Source organism: Grammomys surdaster, unplaced genomic scaffold, assembly GCF_004785775.1.
Source record: "Grammomys surdaster isolate TR1022 unplaced genomic scaffold, NIH_TR_1.0 125928, whole genome shotgun sequence".
Classification (NCBI taxonomy): Eukaryota; Metazoa; Chordata; class Mammalia; order Rodentia; family Muridae; genus Grammomys; species Grammomys surdaster.
The window spans coordinates 4,292,893-4,313,699 of NW_021620751.1; positions in this window are offsets into that span (position 1 = coordinate 4,292,893).

Genomic DNA, 20,807 nt, shown 5'->3' on the forward strand with positions numbered 1-20,807 from the left:
ATTCAACTTCTTGCTTTTCAATGTTCAGTCTTCAGTATTCATGGACAGCTAAGGATTATCATACAACTGAGAAACGATTTTAATATTAAGGAAAGAGCTGCATAAATAGAAGTAGAACCTCGAAATAAGCTTTCTTTCGTGTGTGTGTGTGTGTGTGTGTGTGTGTCTACACATGATATGTTTAAAAGCTCTAATTCTAGGAAAATCCAGAAAGACCTCATTTTGCTGATTCTCCCTGCTGAGAGAAATATGACACTTTCTTTTTACCCATCAGTTCTTGCTTTTTGGCTATCTTTTCCATTGGAATCCTTAACATTTCAGTCATATTTAAGCTCCTCCTGGGCATTTCCAAAATCTCTGCGCAGCTGTCCGATTCTGATGCTTGCTCTGCCTCTTCAAGTTGTACATGTTCGGGACTAGAGGGTGGGTGTTTGTCACTTTGGGAGAATTTTTATTGCTTATTTTTCATTCATTTCTTTCTACCTTTTAGTATGAAATACTAAATTCATTTAATGAAATGCTAAATTTAGTTTTACCTTTTAGTATGAAATTTTTGGTTGGAAGCCAGAGTATTGGGTTAACGGAACTACACAGGGTAAGCAGACCTTTAGTGTGACATTTTGCTTATCTGTCTAGGGGCTAAGTTTTGTTTACTGTTTGCAGTTGCTGTAGGTGGCAGAGGCTTAAGTTTCTTCTGGTCTTTTAGCACTCCTATTGCCTTTGGGTTTTCCTGGTGACTCTTTGTTAAATATGGACTGAGGTGTATAGTTGTAGTCCCTGTTTGTATAAATATTGTAAAGGGTTATTATAAAGGCTAGTGATATGGTAATAAGATGTAGGAGCAGGGTAATAATTCTCTAGTCCTGTGGTTAGTCTGTATTTGATGAGCCTGTATCCATTGCTCTGGGATCTTTACACACACATACACACACACACATACACACACACACACACACACACATACACACACACTCTTCAGGTGACACACCAGGCTAGAGAGGGCCAGAATTGCCTCTTTCCCTTCCAGATGTTTCACTCCTGTGAAACCTGGTTTCATTAGACTTGGGTAAAATAGCTCCATCAAAACATATTTTATTACAAAGAATGGAATCCTCCAAATAAGTTTGAAAATGGCCTAGACACAAATTTGATGGTGATGTCATCCAAAGCCCTCCTTTCCTTCAAGTGTAACAGAGGAAAGAAAGGCAGAAATTAGGACATCTGAGCCACACACTATACCTTTAAAAACAACCGAGATGAGTGACAAAGACCTCTTAGGAAGCACTGTAAAATAAGTTACCCTTTTGTTAGAATCCCTAAGGTTAAAAAAACAAAAGGAGGCAGTAAGACACCCAAGCTTGAGGTGAAGACATCCCCACAAACTGATACTAGGGTTAAAAGAGCATTTCAAACATCTAGTTAAAAGCAAGCATCAAACTGAGGTTCTGTGGTTTTTAAAACATCTCTTTCTGTTTCAGCCCTAACTTAATTTGCACCTGGGCTGCAACTGACCAGAAGAGGCACTTTCAGTCCCCTTAAAGAATTCTTACAGATTATTCCAAAATAGTGTCCATTTTGAGCTTTGGGGACATTAAGGACAGTTACAGCAAAAGATGGAGACTCTCAAATATAAAAGGACTATCAAGGCAATCTGGAAACCATTTCCACAGTGGTCATACAGGAGAGGAAAGTGTCTATTTCTAATTTTAAGTGAAATAACTGAGTAATTTTCTTTTACTTATGTTTTTAAACTGCTTCACTTGCACTGAAAGAAAAGAACTAAACAGACACATGGACAAAGGCGAAAAGGACGTGGGCCTTCCATTGGAAACATGGCTGTACTTTCAAAGTCACACTGTGTGCATACGAACAACCTCAACCATTCATTGGTTTCTTATAAAATGAATATATTTTATGTGAGGATTAACATCGTCATTATTTTATAACCAAATTATTTTTAGGAGGCAAATTATTTCTTCACAAGCTAGAAGAGGAGCTGGAGAGCATCCCCTTGGAGAAACTACTTAGAATTAATTTAGGGACTTGGGAAAATCATGCTGACCAGAAGCCACAAATTCATTCATTTCTTTCTGTCTATCTGTTTGTCTTTCCTTTATTCTTCTATGCTTCTTTTACTTTAGTCTGTTCAAGATGAATACCATGCCCCCAAAGAACTGGACAATCAAAAGCAATAGCAAATGATAAACAATATTAAGTTGTAACTTTTTTTCAGATTAAAATGTTTCAAAGAGTCAAACTCAATTTACCAACAAAGAATCAGAAGTTTTGTCCCCATGTGACTCCACCATGCTGTTTTCCCCTCTGCTGAAATTAAATAGACTCTCAATTTTACTTTTGTGGTTGACACATACAGATTACACAAGGGAGGGGTGCTGAGAAATGCTTCCATGCAGGTGTACAGTACACATAGCACAGCACAAGGTCAGCCTCCTCTGGCATAGTCACCTCCGGTAATACTGCAAACCCTTTCTCCTAGCTTGTGTTGATAGTACACTATCTTTTCCTCTAGTCACCTCCCTGCACAATAGAAGAGCAAACTTATTTCTCTTGGCACTTATTCCCCATTCTCCAAACTTTCCTCATGTCTCCTCTGCTTTCCCCCCAACCAGTGTCAGGATTTAAACTTCTAAAAATGCACTACAGGTATCTGTTGTTTGTTTGATTTTTAAGGCTCAGAGTGTAGTGCGTGCATGCGCGCACGCGCGTGCACACACACACACACACATATATATATATATATATATATATATATATATATATATATATGTATATATATACATATATATATATGTATATATATTCAGCAAATCAACCCTATCCTTTTAAAGAACTTGCCCTATAGCTGTAGACATGGAAATACAAGGATGGTTTTCTAATTCCAAAATTCTGAAATGCAACAATAAGCAGTGAGCAATCTTTCCATAGTTTCATCTAGTAGATACTTTATTCTGCCTTATTCTCAGGCATCTGGGGTTTTTGGGGGATAGTTTTTTTGCTGATGACCCCTGAGGCCTAGGACAGAAGCAGTTGCCCAAGAGAGTGAGACAGGTAACCAGGAGGTGGGGGCGGGATTCAAAACCTGGCTGACAATTGATGGGAGCTGAGTAAAGACTTCTCACAGTCAAATTCCAGCTTTAATAACAGCCCAGCTCCGACAAGGGATGCATGCCCAAACCAGGATAAAGATAAGAAAAGTACACTGCCTTTCGCTCACCCCACAGACACTCACTGAAAAGAGGCAAATAGCTAGTATTTTCCCCAAACAGGACCGGGTGGAGCCTGGAACGGCTTCTATGCTACCGGTCCTGTAGATAGACAGTTTCTTTCCACTTTGTTTTTATCTTTGCAAACCTTCTTAACCCCAATGGAGACAATCTTCATTTTATACACACACTTCACCATATTCCAAACATTGCTTCTAACATATCAAAAAGTAAAAGCTCTCTAATTTTTCTTTTTCCTAGCTTCATCTCAGGCTCTCTGCCCGAGGCGGCTATGGGTTCTGTCCACACAAGATGTTCCAGACTCTGTCCCCTAAGGTTTTTAAGCCCCAAAGTGACAGAAGAAAAAAGAATTGGCCCACAATGTGTGTAGCAAGTCATACTTTGTTCAAGAAAGTGTGGGGTACCCTTCCTGATACCCAGGGGTTACTGATCTGATTCCCTAACTATCAGAGCCATGAAACCTTGGATTCTAAAATGAATACAGTGGTTTGGAACATGGGATGTTTATTCATAGAAAATTGAAGTTGAGACAGGAGTTTTCTAGACTTCTCCCTGGAGGACAACTGCTGGGGGACAAACCAGAAGAAATGTTTAACCAGCCACAAGCCCTCATTCCAATTCACTGCACATGAATAAATATTCGTGAGAGGAAAAGACAATAGAAGGTTTAAGGTTGAAACGAACAGGAAAGGTTGGGGCTTGATGGCCAATGAGAAAAAGACATGGTTTTTCTCCTGTCAAGAACAGTGATTTCCAAATTCCTGAGGAAACTGTGAGTTTCACAGCCTGGCTGCCTCAGCTGACTTGCTCCCTCTGCCTCCTGACTGGCTGTGCAATACCAGCAGGGGTGGGAGCCACAGAGCCTGGGCTTCAGCAGGGCAGGGAATTGGGGTAGGGGGGAATGTCTGCCCTTTCCTGGGGTGCAGGTGGGAGTTAAAAGCCACACCTCTTTCCCTCCTCAGCTCGGAAACCTAGGGGAAGTAACTCTGTCCTGTACTAATAACAAACAGGTCAGTAGCTTCTTCCCTAAAATGAGAAAGGCTGCGTTACAGCTGTAGTTCAGGAGACCAGGAAGCTTAGCTCAGGACAAAGAACTTCATTAAAACAACACAGCCTAATAAAGTTCATTAGAAAACAGAAAGAAACTCGTGAAAACGGGGGGGCGGGGAGCAGGGAGTTAGGCAAAGGAATAAGCTCCAAAGGATGACACTGACTCTCAAGACCTCTTGGAGGTCACTTACACAGTACCGGACTCATTTACTGCACGGGCTTTCCTGGAACATTCTTACGTGTATTATATGCAGCCCACACGGGAAAAGGTTCCAAGTCGTTTTCTGTCAACTGGCCTTTTTCATATGCTAAATCTTTTTCGTTTGGTTGATTTTTGAGATGCGGTTTCTCTGTGTGTCCCTGTTCTGGAACCTACCCTGTAGACCAGGATGGCCTTAAACTCAGAGATCTACCTGTCTCTGCATCCCAAGTGCTGGGATACTGCACCACTCATGTGTTAATCTTGACGACTCTCTGCTTCTCTACTCTCCTGTCACAATTACAATTTAATCCATGAAAGCTTCAAAGAAAATCTGAATGTTAAGAAGCCACGTTTTGTCATCTTTGACAAAGGAAGACACTATGTCCTTGACTATAAAATCAATTTTTTTGTCAAATGTCAAATGTTGTTTGCTTTCCACATTTCTTGCTTTCTACAGTGAAAACCAATTATTAAAGAAACCATTATAACACAGGCATGGTAGCACTTGGGAGGCAAAGGAGGTGAATTTCTGAGTTGAAGGCCAGTCTAGTCTACATAGTAGGTTCCAGGTTAGGCCAGCCAGGGATACATAGTGAGATCCTGATTCAAAATAGAAAAAAAGAAAGGAAGAAAGAAAGAAAGAAAGAAAGAAAGAAAGAAAGAAAGAAAGAAAGAAAGAGAGAGAGAAGGAAGGAGGGGAGGAGGGAGGGAGGGAGGGAAGGAGGGAGGGAGGGAATGAAAGAGAGAAAGAAGGAGGAGGAAGAGGAGGAGGAGGAGGAGGAAGAAAAGAAAGAGTTCAAATTAGATACCATCTCCCACCTTGGTAGCAACAAGATAGTTAAGAGCCAACATTGTTTTAGTGTAAAATATTTGAAAGAGGTATGAGTTAGAGTATAAATGGGAAAGGAAAACTGAGAATCCATCTTTCCAATTAGGTAAGGAAAAATGTCAAGGCCATGCAGTCTGTGAGGACACTTAAGGCTCCTGGTGCCTGTCCTTGAAGGTAGATGCTGAAGCCCACTGAGGAAGTAGGAGGAACTCAGAAAGGACATTGAAAAACAAACTAGTGTTTTCACAAAATGCCTGCAGCTCGGTTTAGATGCAGCCAGCTGCCCAGGCTGTGGTTTCTAAAGGGCAGTGACTCACCTCTAAGTACCAGAATGGAAAAGTCTCTACCTGCCAGACACTCACAGGACAGGTTACGCATGACTTAAGGATTCCAGTTTGGAGACCTGCAAAGGGCATGCTTGGCTGACATGCCCTGATCTAAGAGTGGGTGTGATTGCAGGGCATTGTGAACTGCTTGTTGTCTATAAATTTAGACCCAAGACCTTCAAGATGGCTTAATTATAAAAGCAGTCATCCCCAAGACAACTTGAGCTTGGAACCATTGACCCACACAACAGACATTGTGCTGACCACACGTGTGCATATACATACACTGAGTCCAGTTAGAGCTTTTCATATGCACATGTGTGTGGGGTTATCCACCGAGACTTGGGCAACCTATCAGTGGTCATTTCCTGGAAGAAATGTGATCAGCCCCTATTCCCTACCCTCATCCCCACAACCATAAAACACCAATACCTCCCCAGCTATAGACTGTACCTCAGAAGCCCCTCCCCACTCTGCATTGGAATTTTTAACTGTCTTACTCTATGGATGTCTTGCTCAGGTATCTACAGCTGCTGTGAGCTCAACAACCATGTCATTTCCAGAGAACAGTGTTCCCTGCTCTTAAATTCTTTCTGCCACCTTTTTTACCTTTGCCTCAAGCCTTGGAGGAGAAGGTGAAAGGTTGCTGTACACATCCCATGTACAGCTGAGCATTCATGTGACTTACTCTTAGCACTTTGAACAGTTCTGAGCACTAACCACTGTGCTTTGTGATGAGAACAGTGAAACTCTATGGATACAAATAAACATTTAGAAGTCAGCTCAACAGCAAAAGGCCATCAGCTTCTTCTTTCCTGGTCCTTATGATGTGTCCCTAACCATGGGTTTTAAACATGTTCACTGTGCCAGGCACGAAGCCCTTCCAGAGGATCAGATGGCTACCCCAATAAAACAGTCTTCCCACTACTGTACCAGGGGACATGGAAGGTTAGTATTGTAGCATCCAGGGATCCAGTGCTTGGTAAAACCAGTGATGTCTTGTTTCTCCCAGAAGCCTGCATAGTACCATCTGGGCCTGTGAAAGCTAGCCAGCAGGGAGAGCATTTCCTCACGATGATAAACAAGATGATGTTCAAGACTCATTTACCTGTGTCCTGTAACCATAGAGAACTATGGTCATCATTATGCAATAAGGTCTTACCATCTGATTATGGTGAGCAACCAAGAGCAACAGTAATAGCCTCTATTATTTGGGGTGCCTCTGGAACTCTCACAGAAAACTCATAGGATGCCTGGTTCTGAGATTTCCATTTAAAAGCCCATGTCCTTTGAAAGCAGCATTGTTCATACATACAAAGTACTTCTGTTCAAACTCCTTTCTAAAAAATTATATTCAGAAAAACATGTATATGTGGTAGCTGTACAGATGGCTCAGATGTTAAGGGCACTTGTTGCTCTTTCAGAGGACCCAGGTTCAGTTTTGAGCACGTTCACAGCCATCAACTACCATCCAGTTCCAGAGTCCATAGCCTTCTTCTGACTTCTATAGGTTCCATGTACACATGTGGTGCACATACATACATGCAGGCAAACACTCATACACAAAAAAAGTAAAATTAAATAAAAATAATTTTAAATGTATACCTAATAAACACTTGAGGAGATTTTTCTTGTTATTATTCCCTAAGTATATAACAGATATATACATAAGTATTCAAGTAACCCATGCCCTGAAGGAGTGAGGGGTGATTGCATAATACCAAAACTTCCTTTTGTTCAGATGGCCTTTTAAATATGTGTGAGCACTTTGCATCAGCCCTTTATAAGACATTTCAAGAATGACTTATAGGACACAAGTTTGTCTTTGTTCAAAGAAGAATGTTGACAGTAACCCAGTACCTCCCTCCTACAGCTACATGACCCAGCTATGGCTGTCTGTGCAATCAATATACAGGGTGTGAGAGATATGTTGATAGATGTCCCCATATCTATTCTGCTATTGATGCCAATCACATAAGCGGTTCTTTTACAGTTGCCTAGTTCATGCATATTACTTTACTAAGAGTCACTGTGCCATTGGCTGCGAGAGACCCAAGCTAGTGAACAGGAATTTATCATTAATCCACAAGGCTGTCAACATTTTACAAAGACACCTGGTTGTCTCTGCAGGCTTGAATTCTTGATGTATGTATAGCAAAAGGCTTACATTAAATGATGTTATGGCCTCTGTTCAAAGCAGAATATAATTAAGAATGAGAATATTTTTGGATGTGTTTTCTAACAGGAACTTTTATCTAAGATTCATGTGAATACTTCAAAAATCTTTCATCTTTAAATGTTGGAAATTACAGGCAAGCTACAACAAATGTCTTCATTCTTGTTTTATTTAAATGTTCAGCCTGATACACTCATAACTATAACACATTATCTTTTGAAAGGATTCCTACAGAGTCTGTATGTTTAAACGACTTATGTAAACAGAATGTGTTTTAGACGCCTTCTCTTTCTCTAAGAATATATCTTCTTTGGATTGTTTGTTATGACTTTATGGAAGAGTGTTCATGAATATCGTTTAAGGTGATTGTGGGATCTGTCACCCATACTTAATTTAGAAAGGCCCGAGTTAATAGTCTGCCTTTAACTTATTCTCCTAAGATATGAGAAAATCTCAAATGAAACACTCATGATCTCAATGTAATTATAAACAACTTAAATACAATTTATAAAAATCATTCACTTAAAGGCAAGAGTTTTGGCAGGTAATTTACAAAAAAAAAGAATGATGGTAAGTTCTTGAGTTGACTCATCTTATTGCATTAGCATCATAATAATAAAGTTATTATGAGGATTTATATTCTTAAATATCAACTAGTACAAAATACATAATTACTCTTTTCCTAAAAGTATGGAGATAAGGCAGTCTTTCTTGTCATTTGTTTTTGTGGTACTGAGGGTGGTGATTAGAGCCGAAGACAAACTACACAAACATTGCATCATTGAGCTACATCCCCAGCCTCCTTCCTGCTCTTGGAGTGAACCATAATCTATGTCACTGTCATAGCATTGGAAGCACTGAGTGTTGCTTCCCATAATTATAACAACTCGGACCACTGTCACTGATTGCTGCACTGTCCTCCTCAAGGTAACTCATGTACATTGACATTTCAATCAACTGCTAGAATTTCAGCATAGAAAGCACATAATAAGGACATCTCTTCCAAAATGTTTTGCCAATATCTGATGATAGTTTTTAGATATAAATAATAAATCTGGTATTCGTAATCTCTTCAGTTACTCACTTAAGTCACCTGGTAAGGCATTATGGTGTAAACTAGGATCACAGCATATTAGCCACACAAAACTCATTTGTTAGGAATAATAATTATGCAGATCTCAGCTGTTTGTCTGGAAGGCAAAATCCATGGGAAAGAGTGGACCTTGAATTGCGTATTGTAGGACAAACTCAGCTGCAGCCCAAATGTACACTTGTTTTTCAACATTGTTAGGTATCTATCCCCAGAATCAGATAGGATGTAAATTCCATGAATCCACAGAGTTTATGTTTGTGTGTCACAGTATCTTGAGGCATAGCAAAGCCAGTCTGGCAAAAAACAATAATAAATATTTGCTGAATGAAACAGTGAACAGCATATAGCGTCTATAAAGAATATAATCCGCCCATCATTGCACTACACATTTGTACGTCTCAGTACTTGGAAGGGCAAAGGAGGAGAATGGTGAATTCAAAATCAGCCTGAGCTACAGAATAAATTTGAGGTCAGCTTGGGCTATATAGCAAGAACTGTCTGAAGAGAAAGAAAAATAATAATAAAATTCACATAGTCATAGTTACATGGCTAGATGTCTACAGACATACATAAGACTAGGCTGCCTTTTATACGAGGAGCTACCTTGCTCTCCATATTAATTCAGATGTTTGGTTTCTACAAGAATTTAAATAGATGCTGAATGAGTAAATTGAATGACTACAACACATCCCTTAACATTATATTTCCTGTCTCTTAGGCTTCCAGACAATCCTTTTCCATTCACTCTTTCTTCCATTCACCAGTATATATGTAATTGATGCCATAATCTTTCTGCCATGCGCATATGATATTTCCCTGCCCCAAAGCTTTTAATGACTCTCTAAAACTTCTAAGAATGTTGGCATCTGTCATAGAGCACCATTGTGGTTTGGCTGTGAATGTCTTCAGTACGCTTAAGTGTGGCCACTAATACTGGTGCTCTTTTAGGAGCATATGGAAATTTTAGGAGGTGGGACCTACTGAGAGGGAGCAGGTTGCTGGGGCATGCCATTGAAAGTTATACATGGCCATGAGGTCACCTGTCATCCCTCTCTGTTTCCTACCCACCATAGATGAAGAACATCCCACTGGGATGATGCTCCGCTCAGGTGCATGGAGCCACACACTTACGATGGAAAGGCTCTGGAACTGAGAGCACAAATAAACATTTCTTCCCTTTAAACTCTTCTCACCAGTATTTTGGTCCTGGTCATCCATACATAGTAACTAAACACAGAAAGTTGACACCAGAGAAGTACAGCCATTACCCTATCTGTAACGATGTGAGTCTTGAGCTTTAGATCTAAATTGTGGGAGGAATTAAGAACATGGATAGCAGCATGCCAGGAAAAGCCCAGAGTGTTCCAAGTGTAGCTTAAGGACCAATTCTTGTAGGAGCTCAGAGTACTAGGCTTTGACTAGAAATAGAGTTGGTGGGAAATTGGACTAGAAGCCATTCATGTTACCTTCTGGCAAAGAACTGGTCCATATTTGACCAGTGTCTCAATATTTTGAGTAAAGGCTATTTTAAAAGTAATGGGCTAATTAATCTGATAAAGCAAAATTTAAGGCAGCATAGTATTCAGGATAGGGCATCACTGTGCTTAACCAAGTTTATATTGAGACTTGGTAGCAAAAGACAGAGTAGAAAGACTTTTTAAGTGCATAGTTTTAAAGTAAGGCATGGTGGTTAATGAGATAAGTAACATTAAAAAGAAATCAAGTACTTTTCATCTAGACAATAAGAAAAGTTCCCTAAACACACTTCACAATGTCTGGCTCTATCCATCCTTGGATAGAAGTCATAAGGTTTTGACTTTATATAGAAAATAGTGCTTTAAGGAATGAGTTCTGGAGTACTCTGTACCTACACGATCATCTAGGTGGGCATTTTTCTAGGTTTAATCATGCAGGTATTCAGTGGCTGCTGCAGCCATGACCTAAGGAGCAGGGTGGGCGGCTACCACTCACATCATATTAGAGCTTGGCGTTGTCTGCATGAAGCTCATTTAACAGATATGAATGACAGACTCACCAAAGCTCCATAAAGATTTCAAAAGAAAGCCTATGAATCTGGGCAGTATATGGCAGGGCAAGGACCACTGCAGGCATCTCTAAGAGGAAATTCGTGGAGCTATGAGTTGTGATCACGTGATGCTGGAGATGCTAAGAACATGGAATATCTTTTAAGGAAAGCTTCAGGGAATGCGTACAAACCAAGAGTAGGGCCGTGTGATTTGCAAATAACAAGGTTCTGGGAATAGGAGCACTAGTGAGTCTGTTGGAGCTCACATCTTAAGACTATGTGCCCTAGACATTAGAGATGGAACTATAGAAGTTAACACGTACTGCTGATGAGTTCTGGTCTTGCTTTGGTCCAGTCTTTCCTTGTTCCCCTTATTCCTTCCTTTCAGTATTGGAATACTTAATTTGTACAACTGTGTGTGTTAATATGTATATTGTTTTTATTTTGTTCTGGATTCACAGGTAAAACTTGACTTGAGTTTTCAGGAGACTCTTTCAACTTGGTCTTTTAAATAATGTTGAAAATATTTTAAATGATAAGAACTCAAGAAAAAAAAAGCGAGACACATTTTTCTTTATGCGGTGGCCATGAGCTGTGGGTCCAGAGGCAGGATGTTACAATTTGGATGTGAAATGCCTACCATGTACTCAACAGTAAAAGTTTGTTCCACAACTAGTGGTGTTACTTTGGAGTTCATGGAAACTTTTGGAGATGGGACCTGACTAGAGGAAATGGGTCACAAGGAGCATACTGTTGAAGATTGTACTTTGTTTGAAGATTGTACTTTGTTCCCAACTTCTTTTTAGCTCTTTGCTTTCTGTTGGCCATTGTAAGCTAACCCATCTCTCCTTCCACAAGCCTTACTGCTGTGATGTTCGCCACGAATCATAACTAACAAAGCCAAGGACTGTGGACTAAAGCTCTGAAACCGTGAGCCAAAATAAATCTTCCTTCCCTTGTCATTTATGTCATTTTATCAGTCAACTAGAAAAATGAATTAGGCTCATCAGACACCATCATCTGGTTCCAGTAAACCTATGATGATCCATCTACCACGGCCTTTGCCTGTCCACTTAAATCCCTCCATGCCTTAGAGCTTATGACATTGATAACTTAGGATTCCTTAGGTATCTCATACTAGTTCCTTCATTACTGCACACACACACATACACGCACACACACACACACACAAAGTGTCTATTTACTGCTACTCTCATGGACACCTTGGTTCCCCTGTATGTCCCATGTCATTTTGGAGGTAGCATTGAAAATTTACTATTTACCATTGGTTTCAAGCACTTTGATTGCCATGTGCCTTGACAATTTTCACTTCATGTTTCTTGTGCTTAGATTTTATTTACAGCTTCATTGCATTGGGATGATTTCAGCCATGATTCCTTTTTGTGTATTTTCCACCTCCGTTAACCCACTGAGTCCTCTTTGAGATGCCAGCGTCATCCATATTAGTCAGTTATACTTCCCTGAAGCTCATCAATGTTCTTCTCACTTAAAATACTTTTCCAGTTTCATTTGGACCACTTCTATTGCTATATTGTCAAACTTAAATACTTTTTTCTCTAATGTATAATCTACCATTAGTTCTATATGTTACATACTGTATTTTTAGCCCTAAAACTTGAATATAGGTTTTTAAAATATCTTGCTTTGTTGTTTAACTTTTAAAAAAATATGGAATATAATTATAATTGTGAAATCTTATTTGCCTTCTAATCAAAATATCTACTCTAGCTCTGAGTTAGCTTTGGTTATTTTCCTCATTATGGCTCATGTTTTCCTATTCCTTATATACCTAGTGAGCTTTGTTTTCATGATAAGGATTGCAAGCTTTTGCTTGCTGGGTGGTGGTAAACTCTCCTTTTATTTGTGATCTGTGTCTTGGGGTGAAGTTTCATCAATTGGATAGAGTGATATCTTACTAAGAATCACATTTATTATTTGCTAGGCAGATCTCTATTGGTAACTGGCTAAATGATTCTCTACCCCTTGGGGAAAGTTTCTAAGTATTTACTTTACGCTTTGCAAAGTAAGAATCTTTTATTCTGAACTTTACAAATTAACAGCATCCCTGACCCACGTGAGGGCCTGGGACTGTGTTTTTAAATGATTTTTAGTTATGTTTCACTTAAGGGTAGTTCCTTGCACAAATACTATGACCATCTAAGTTCTCAGGAGAGATACTCCCACTGATCACTATGACTGCCCCTCAGGAAGCTTACTCTTTGTCACTTAGCCTTACAAACTCTAACCTGGTGCCCCAAACTTTCAGTACCAGTTGCTTGACTTAGGGAGTCCATCAAATTCTTTTCAGGTCTCCCTGTTACACTATTAATGTTCTGTCTTTATTAGCTTTGCCCTTAATGCTCTCAGAAGTGTTTGGATCAGACAGATTCTTATGCTCACAGCAAGATCAACAGTCAGAATAGCATCATGACAACATTTCCCAGAGTGACATGATGAGAACCAGATGTGAAAAACTGTTTTCTGTGAGTGACAGGCTCACCAGTAGGTAAAGGACACAGACAGCCATTCTCTTTGCTTGTGTACAAAAGATGGAGGCGGTTACTTCTTTTTCTTATTTCTAAGAGAACCTTCCTGAAAATGCCTTAGTGTAACCTCTTGGAATGTAAATAAATCTCCCCAGAGAAAAGATAATCCCAGTGTCTCCGATTTTACAACTCAGAGATGCCTTCAAGACCCAGGATTCCTCTGGTCTTAAGATATAAACACATATCTCTGGAGTTAGGTAAATCCCTCCAGAGTTTCCATCATCCATTGAGTTATAAATTAGCTTCTAAGGTTTTCCCCCCAGGTTGGATCAGGGTTCAGTCATATTTACTCAGGAAGCCCTAAGCATTAAGAAACGCAAATGCTTTCTCTTTAGTCTCACAATTCTCCCTGGGGTCTGGCCTGAACACCCTCAAAAGAAGCTAAGGTGCTTGGGTCTCAACTGCTGAGTTTTCTATTGCTCAGGATCATTGTCTTTGGTTGTCTCATGTCCAGGGTCTTACACACTGCTTTTTTTCCTTTTATGTGGTGTTACTGGTTATCCATGGTAAAGAGGAGATCTACTTCCCGTTACTCCATCTTGGAAGGAAGCCAAAGTCCTCTATTGCTTCATGTCTGCTTGCCCTTGATTTTCCCTTTGTTTAGCCATCAAGGTCCTCCAGCATCTATCTGTACAGGATTATATCTGTCACAGTTCAAGTTGCTAACATGTCTGTCTCTGCTGCCTTTCCCATACACACTGCTGAATGTGGGGGCTCTGCTTCATAAACACCCTGAAGCCTATTTCTCATATAACCTTGTTCTGGCTCAGTTTTCTTCTCGGCTCCAGGTTTTCTTCCAGGTGGTGATTGGTCCTGAGGAGACATAAGCCACAGACAGCCCATGAGGTGAGGAAAGCTGGATGCCAGATCTCTAACAAAATTTTTTTCACTCCTATGAAGGAACAGGGGGGTAAAAAAAAAAATCACATAATCTCCAAAAGCTTCAGTTACACTTATTTGTTGTGAATGGGCCTGTCGCTGTTTGTATTTTAATGCTAATTCTGTTCTCCTGGGAGGGGCTGCAGACAAGGTGTGAGTCACATACTTAGGTGACTTCTTGTGAATCAATCCCCTAATGAATAAAGGAGCCAATCATTGGGCGAGTAGGAGGGACTTCTGGGTTGGATGGCTGGAGAGACCTGGAGAGACGGAGAAGAAGAGAGGTGAGCCCTTTTGGACGGGGACATCCGTGAGGACAAGATGTAGTTACTAATGCCTCCCAGATTCGCCACTGGAGGATTTAGATTTAATATGGCTTACAAGATTAGGATTCTAGTTGTTGCACCCAGAGACTGAGTTACCGTTGTTTCTAAACTAAGTTTGTGTGGTGTTTTTCTTCTCGCACGGGGCTAATGTGGTAGCAACCCACGAATTTAGCGAGCAGGGTGAAAAAATTGTGGTCCCCTGGTGCCATGTGGCCCGCCACTGCTGGGCATAGCATTACCAGCCGCTGTGGGGGCTAGCAAGGGACAAAGACAGCAGGACTACACCAGGGCAGAGAGTTGGCAGCAGTAGCACGGGAACTGCCGTTCAATTTTAATACTTACCACAACACTTACTTTACAGTCGAAAGTTTAACCTTGGGAAGGTAAAGTAGCTCATCCAAGATTGCTTGGTCAGACAATGGGTGGAGCTTGGAGATTCTTACAGAACAATAGGAGGAAGGATTGTGGGTCCCAAAGGGGATAGGAACTCCACAAGAAGACCAACAGAGTCAACTAACTTGAACCCTTGGGGCTTTCAGAGTCTGAACCACCAACCAAAGGACATACATGTGCTGGACCTAGATCTCCATGCTCATATGTAACAGATGTGCAGCTTGATCCTGAGCCAAAAGCTGTTGCCTATGTGTGTAATATGTTCTCACTGGGCTGCCTTGTCTGGCCTCAGTGGAAGAGGAAGTATCTGGCCTCAAAGAGACTTGAAGTACCAAGGTTGGGGGGTGGGGGTGGAGCCACAGGATCAGTGGAGAAGGGTAGGGGGAAAGATTGTGAAAGGGGTGATCTGGAGCAGGTCAGTGAACAGGATGTAAAGTGAATAAAAAAATTAAATTAAATTAAAGATTACTTGATCGGGGATTGCAGAAGTGAAAATGAGAACCATGATTCTTAACTAGCAGATATTTTTTAAACAAAATCATCTAATTTAACTAATTTATATCTCATCCACAAAAGCCCAGCTCTGTGGAGTTTTTTTTTTACCTGTATGTGATAAAGTTGATTCAAAACAAATTCAATTCAATTCAATTCAATTCAATTCAATTCAATTATAGAAAGTGAAGAGATGGGTTATCACTGACATTCCAATAATGAGGGGGTTGATGTGATCTTACCCGCACCACGGAGAAGTAAGTTGTCTGCATAGAGATTTTCAGGACAGTGTTAGTAATCCGTATCATACTTAAATGGACCACGTATTGCCTTTTCTGACTTGCCACTGAACTCACGAGTATTTCACCAATGATTATGTAATTTCAGACTTGTTTCCTTTTGAAAAGCAAAGCAAGATATTGAGTCTCCCAATAAATATGAATTAGTGACGATGATGGAGATTGCTGGATAGTTTTCTTCCTCCTAATTGCTGTGGGAGACCCTTTGGTATTCTTGAGTGCCCGGATTGAAAGCCTTGGGAAAACCCACTTCTAATCTCCTCGTGGTTAATTAGCACTGCCAGGTGTTGTCACTGTGCTCCATTACTACATATTCAGAGTCATGGGGACAGATACAGTTTCTTCTGTGAGTCTTTGATGCATTATGCCAGGCTGAAATGAGACGTGCCAGAACAGCATGTCTCTGGGTCACCCTCCTGGCCTCCCCTTCCTTCAGATGGAAAAGGAGAGCAGGTTCATACAAATGGACTTCTGATGCCGGTGTTAGAAAATGTTCCTTCCAGAAGCAGAACAACAATTATGCCAACATGAAGGAAGACCCACACATTAGTGTCTGGTTTCACATTCTCCTAAACACACAATCCTAAGGGAAGAAACTCTAGATGATATTAAACCTGTGGATAAGTCTTTATACATGCATTTTAAAATGCCCTGCCTTTGTAGAAGCTAAGTACCTTTGGGTATGTGTTAACTTTCCTGAACTTAATCCTTGACCAGGCTTCTATGGTCCTTTCCAATTACCATAGGGTAATGTGCACACTAGACTGAGATTCAGACTACTACTTACATGCAAGCACAACCATGCATGTATGCAAACACACATGTACACACATGTGATCTATGTGATCTTTAAGTCTCTAAGAAGCCAGACTGTCCAGTGAGTGAAAATGACACCTTACGAATATGTCTAGTGTTCTCTTTGCTTTCCCAAATCACCAGGGCAAAATATCTTACAAATAAAAGTAACAAGAAATCAGGCTCCTTGTTGTAGCTTGATCACTCTGATGTTAGACATTTTTACAGAGGTTCATCCTAGCCATGGCTTTTAAACTCCATCAGTGTCTTTTAAAGCTCCAAGTCCAGTTTCTTTAACAGACACAGTAAGTTTTTTTACCCAGCAGTCTGGTCCTCCACTAATGATATAATCCCTTCCTGCCTTTCCTCTTTAAACCAGAGCCAGTCCCTTTTCTAACACATTGTCCTTCAAGGTGTTATTGATCACAGCTTTGTCACCTCATGATCACACAAATGACCCTCTTATGTGACCTTTTAACTCTCCTGACAGGCCAGAGGGATATTTTGAGCTATGAGAAAAAGAAATTAGAAGTTGAAGGCAATGATGTCTTTCGGTCCATAAAGGGGACCTGGCTAGATTTTTTTTTCAAGGGTGGGGTCCAATAAGCTGATCAACAAGTTTAAATCACAAATTGCAAAAGGATTAGAGTAAAGGAAATATTTAAAATTAGAAGTGGAACACTACATTCAATTTGAGCAGATGAGCTTCTGATCATAAATAGAATTCATTCCTTAGCTAGAGAAAGGAGCTCCAAACTGTCTTCTTCTACTCTTCTCTCCCCAGACAGGAGTTTACAGATAACCTTAGACTCTGGAGACCACTTCTTCCACTTCCCAAAAATGAATGGAAGAGACGTCAAAAAGCCAAGTTCTGAGTTCTAACCACTGTGGATCTGGCAATGTAAATAGTCGGCTAACCTTTCTGAGCTGTAGTCTCTCATTTACAAAATGAAGATAATGATGCCTTTATTCATGAGGTGCTGTGTGTAGTCCTCTGTGAACTCTGAAAGGTTACATAAATAAGAGGAGCCTTTAGTATAATGATCTAGGCACATTTCCAAACCGCTGGAGTTAATGTCAAAACATTAGGAACCATGGGCTATGTTATGGCGGGGAAAAATAATCCTGCTTAGTCTGAGGAGGAATACATCTCACCGTCTTAAGAAGACAATAAGAAGAGTCTGCGTGCACAGAGACACAGCCTGATCATGCCCCATCACTACTTTGAAGAGTACAGTCACTGGCATGGTTTACTGACTGAACCGAGGAAAATAATTATGCCCAGAAATGAAATAGAAATAGACTTTTTTTTTTAATATGGCATCCAACCTTGCAGTAATGCCTGGGGTGGGAGAGTGGGAACTGGGATAAGGAAGAAGAAGGAGGAAGGAGGGAAAAGAAAGAGGAAAGGAAGGGAGAGGGAGGGGAGTGAATAAAGAAATGCTAAGTGTGTGTGTGCACATGCACAAGCGCTCACTCGAAGGCGTGCTTTACTCTCCTCTAACCCAACCCCACTTCTGGGACAAAGTAGCTGTTATTATGATTGCTTTCATTTTCCCAACAGGCTTATGGTCTATGGAATGTGCCCAAGGTGTTAATAACACGGACAGTAACCCAGATTTGAACTCACACTCCTAGCACACTCCTTCTTTTACTATCTAGATTAAACTAATCTTTCCAGATGTTCGACAAGTCTCCAATCTTTCTGTAGGTTTCTGGGACCTAGGGTGTGTATGGGGGCGGGGGATCTATACTCTCTACTGAGGCTCCAGCTGACTCTGACTTGTTTATTAAGAAAACCCAGAGCTGACTACTTGGGGAGAGGTAAAGCCAAATTGTATCCAAAGACAATATCAACAGATGCAGGTAAACAGTATAGCCAAGGGGCAGGAAACTGGGGTCACTGCACAAAAGCTTGTGAGAACAAACATTTGCACATAGTAAGTCTGGTTAAACTGAGTGGTGGACTGTCTTCAAGCGAATACCAAGGATAGCAAGAGTTCTGCCTTAACTGATCCAGCAGGATCCTTGTTAAAATCAGACTCCCAGGCACTAAAATCCCATAGGCAGAGCCTAATTGAAAACTCCCAGAGGAGCCTGCTCCAGTTTGGTCAAGGAAAGCCTGTCACGCTCACAACATTCCTCTTGGGGCTTCAACCTCAGAGCAGCCACAGCCTGCCCAGAATTTCCAGTCAGAGATTTCTCTTTAGATTTCCAGAGAGATACTTAGGAGCGACTTAAGTTTAATTTTAAGCATTTTTGTTTCCCAAGGTCCTTGAATGGTTTCTCCAACCTCGGATCCTGCCTCTACCACCCACCGTGTAACCCCCCGTGGGTCCTCACCCATCCCTGTCTTCTCTGGTTGCCACTTCCTCTTCTCACCGGAAATGCTCCTGAAATCTGCTGCATCCTCTTTCTCTGTAGTCCCTGTCATTCTTGTCTTTCAGGAGCTCACCTTGCCACAGGTGATTCATCACACGGAAGATTTTCCTAGTAAAAGACAGTTTCCTCCCTAAGTGAAGTTGAAGTACAAGCTCTTACACTGTGAACTTTTCACATCGCTAGCCGTGCCTTTAATAAGTGTTTATTCCCCAGAGGTCAAATGACAAGGTGGCAAAACACGAAACTACAGAGATGTTTGTGATCACGTGAACTCTGGCACTGCTAAACCTCTCAAGACTAATTAGCACTGGAAATCACAAACCCGGAGCTCTGTGATTATTATCAGATTTGCATAACTCATCATAATCTACTATAAATTCATTATAACAGGAGGTCTGTTCCACCCCTCCACCACCCCGCCCCCACCAAAACATTAAAATATTCTCCTTTGGAGAAGAGAAAAACAAGCCGGTGACATGACAGTGTGCGATGTTTATGAAAAACTACCTTCTTCACCCAGATACTCTGACAGCTGCGCAGGCCAGAGACATCCAGCTTAAAGCAAATTCACTCCAAATGTCAAGACCTGCTGCTTTACCGGAGCCTTGATGGTTTGTAGATATTTGTTTTATATTTCCCATCAATCCCTGTTCCCAGTGCGTTCTCCACTCCGTTGACACATTTATAGAATCATGATCTATATCAGTGCATTAACTCATTCACTTTCCCACGGCTACCAGTTTTATGCATGAAGCCCACTCATCAAGCATTTATGGAGAGATTAACCATGGAGAAGTCCACAGACAAGTAAGCAGAAAGCATGGTCCCTGCCCTCAAATCAGCCTTCCAAGTATCCATAACAGAAAACAGAAAACAGCCTTCAAGTATCCATGATGTTACTTGTTCCGTGAACCAGTGCTCTGAGAATCACCTACTGTTCTGAGCATCTGTGTTATGTAATCATATATGTTCTTCACAGTGTCATCACTTCCAGAATATCATTATTTACCTCCACTTTATAACCAGTCTAGCTGGTAGTCAAGAGAGATTAAGTAACTTACCCACAGTCAGAATTAAATAACTGATTAGTGGTAGAACTGAGATAGTAACCCAGGTCTATTCTATTCTAAATGCTGGTAGTGAGGGGAAGGATGGGTTTGGATAATATGAGTACTTTTCCAAGTACACACAAAGCCCTGAGTTTAATCCTCAGCGCTGGGTATCATTGCCTCTTCTAAAATAAATGCTTCTCTTTTGTTCCATCCCAAAGGCTGGTTAAGACAATTATGTAGGCAGAGGTAACATGACATGTCCTGTCCTGGCCCGGATTCAGCCTTATCAATTCACCACAGTAAACCAAGTGATTCACTGGGGCCAGCATCTCCACCTCTACTCATGCTGCCCAGAACACACAGGATGTTCTCCAAACACAGGCACTATGTCCTGCTCATGGGTGCTTCCTCCAGAGCCCAGAACGATGACTTCAAGAGATGGCAGTCAGCTTCTATTTAGAGGAAGGAAATTGTAAAGTGAGAAGGAGCAGATGAGGGGAGGGAGCTGGGGAAAAATATAACTTCTGTTATTAAGTTCCTGACACAGAGTATCTGACAGTTTACTTTCTAAAACATTTAAGGCGATGCTTAGAGTACGGAGTTGACTCTGGTGACTGTTTATGTGTGATCTTAGCAACAGAACCACTCTTTGTTAGGACCTAGACTCCACAAGGC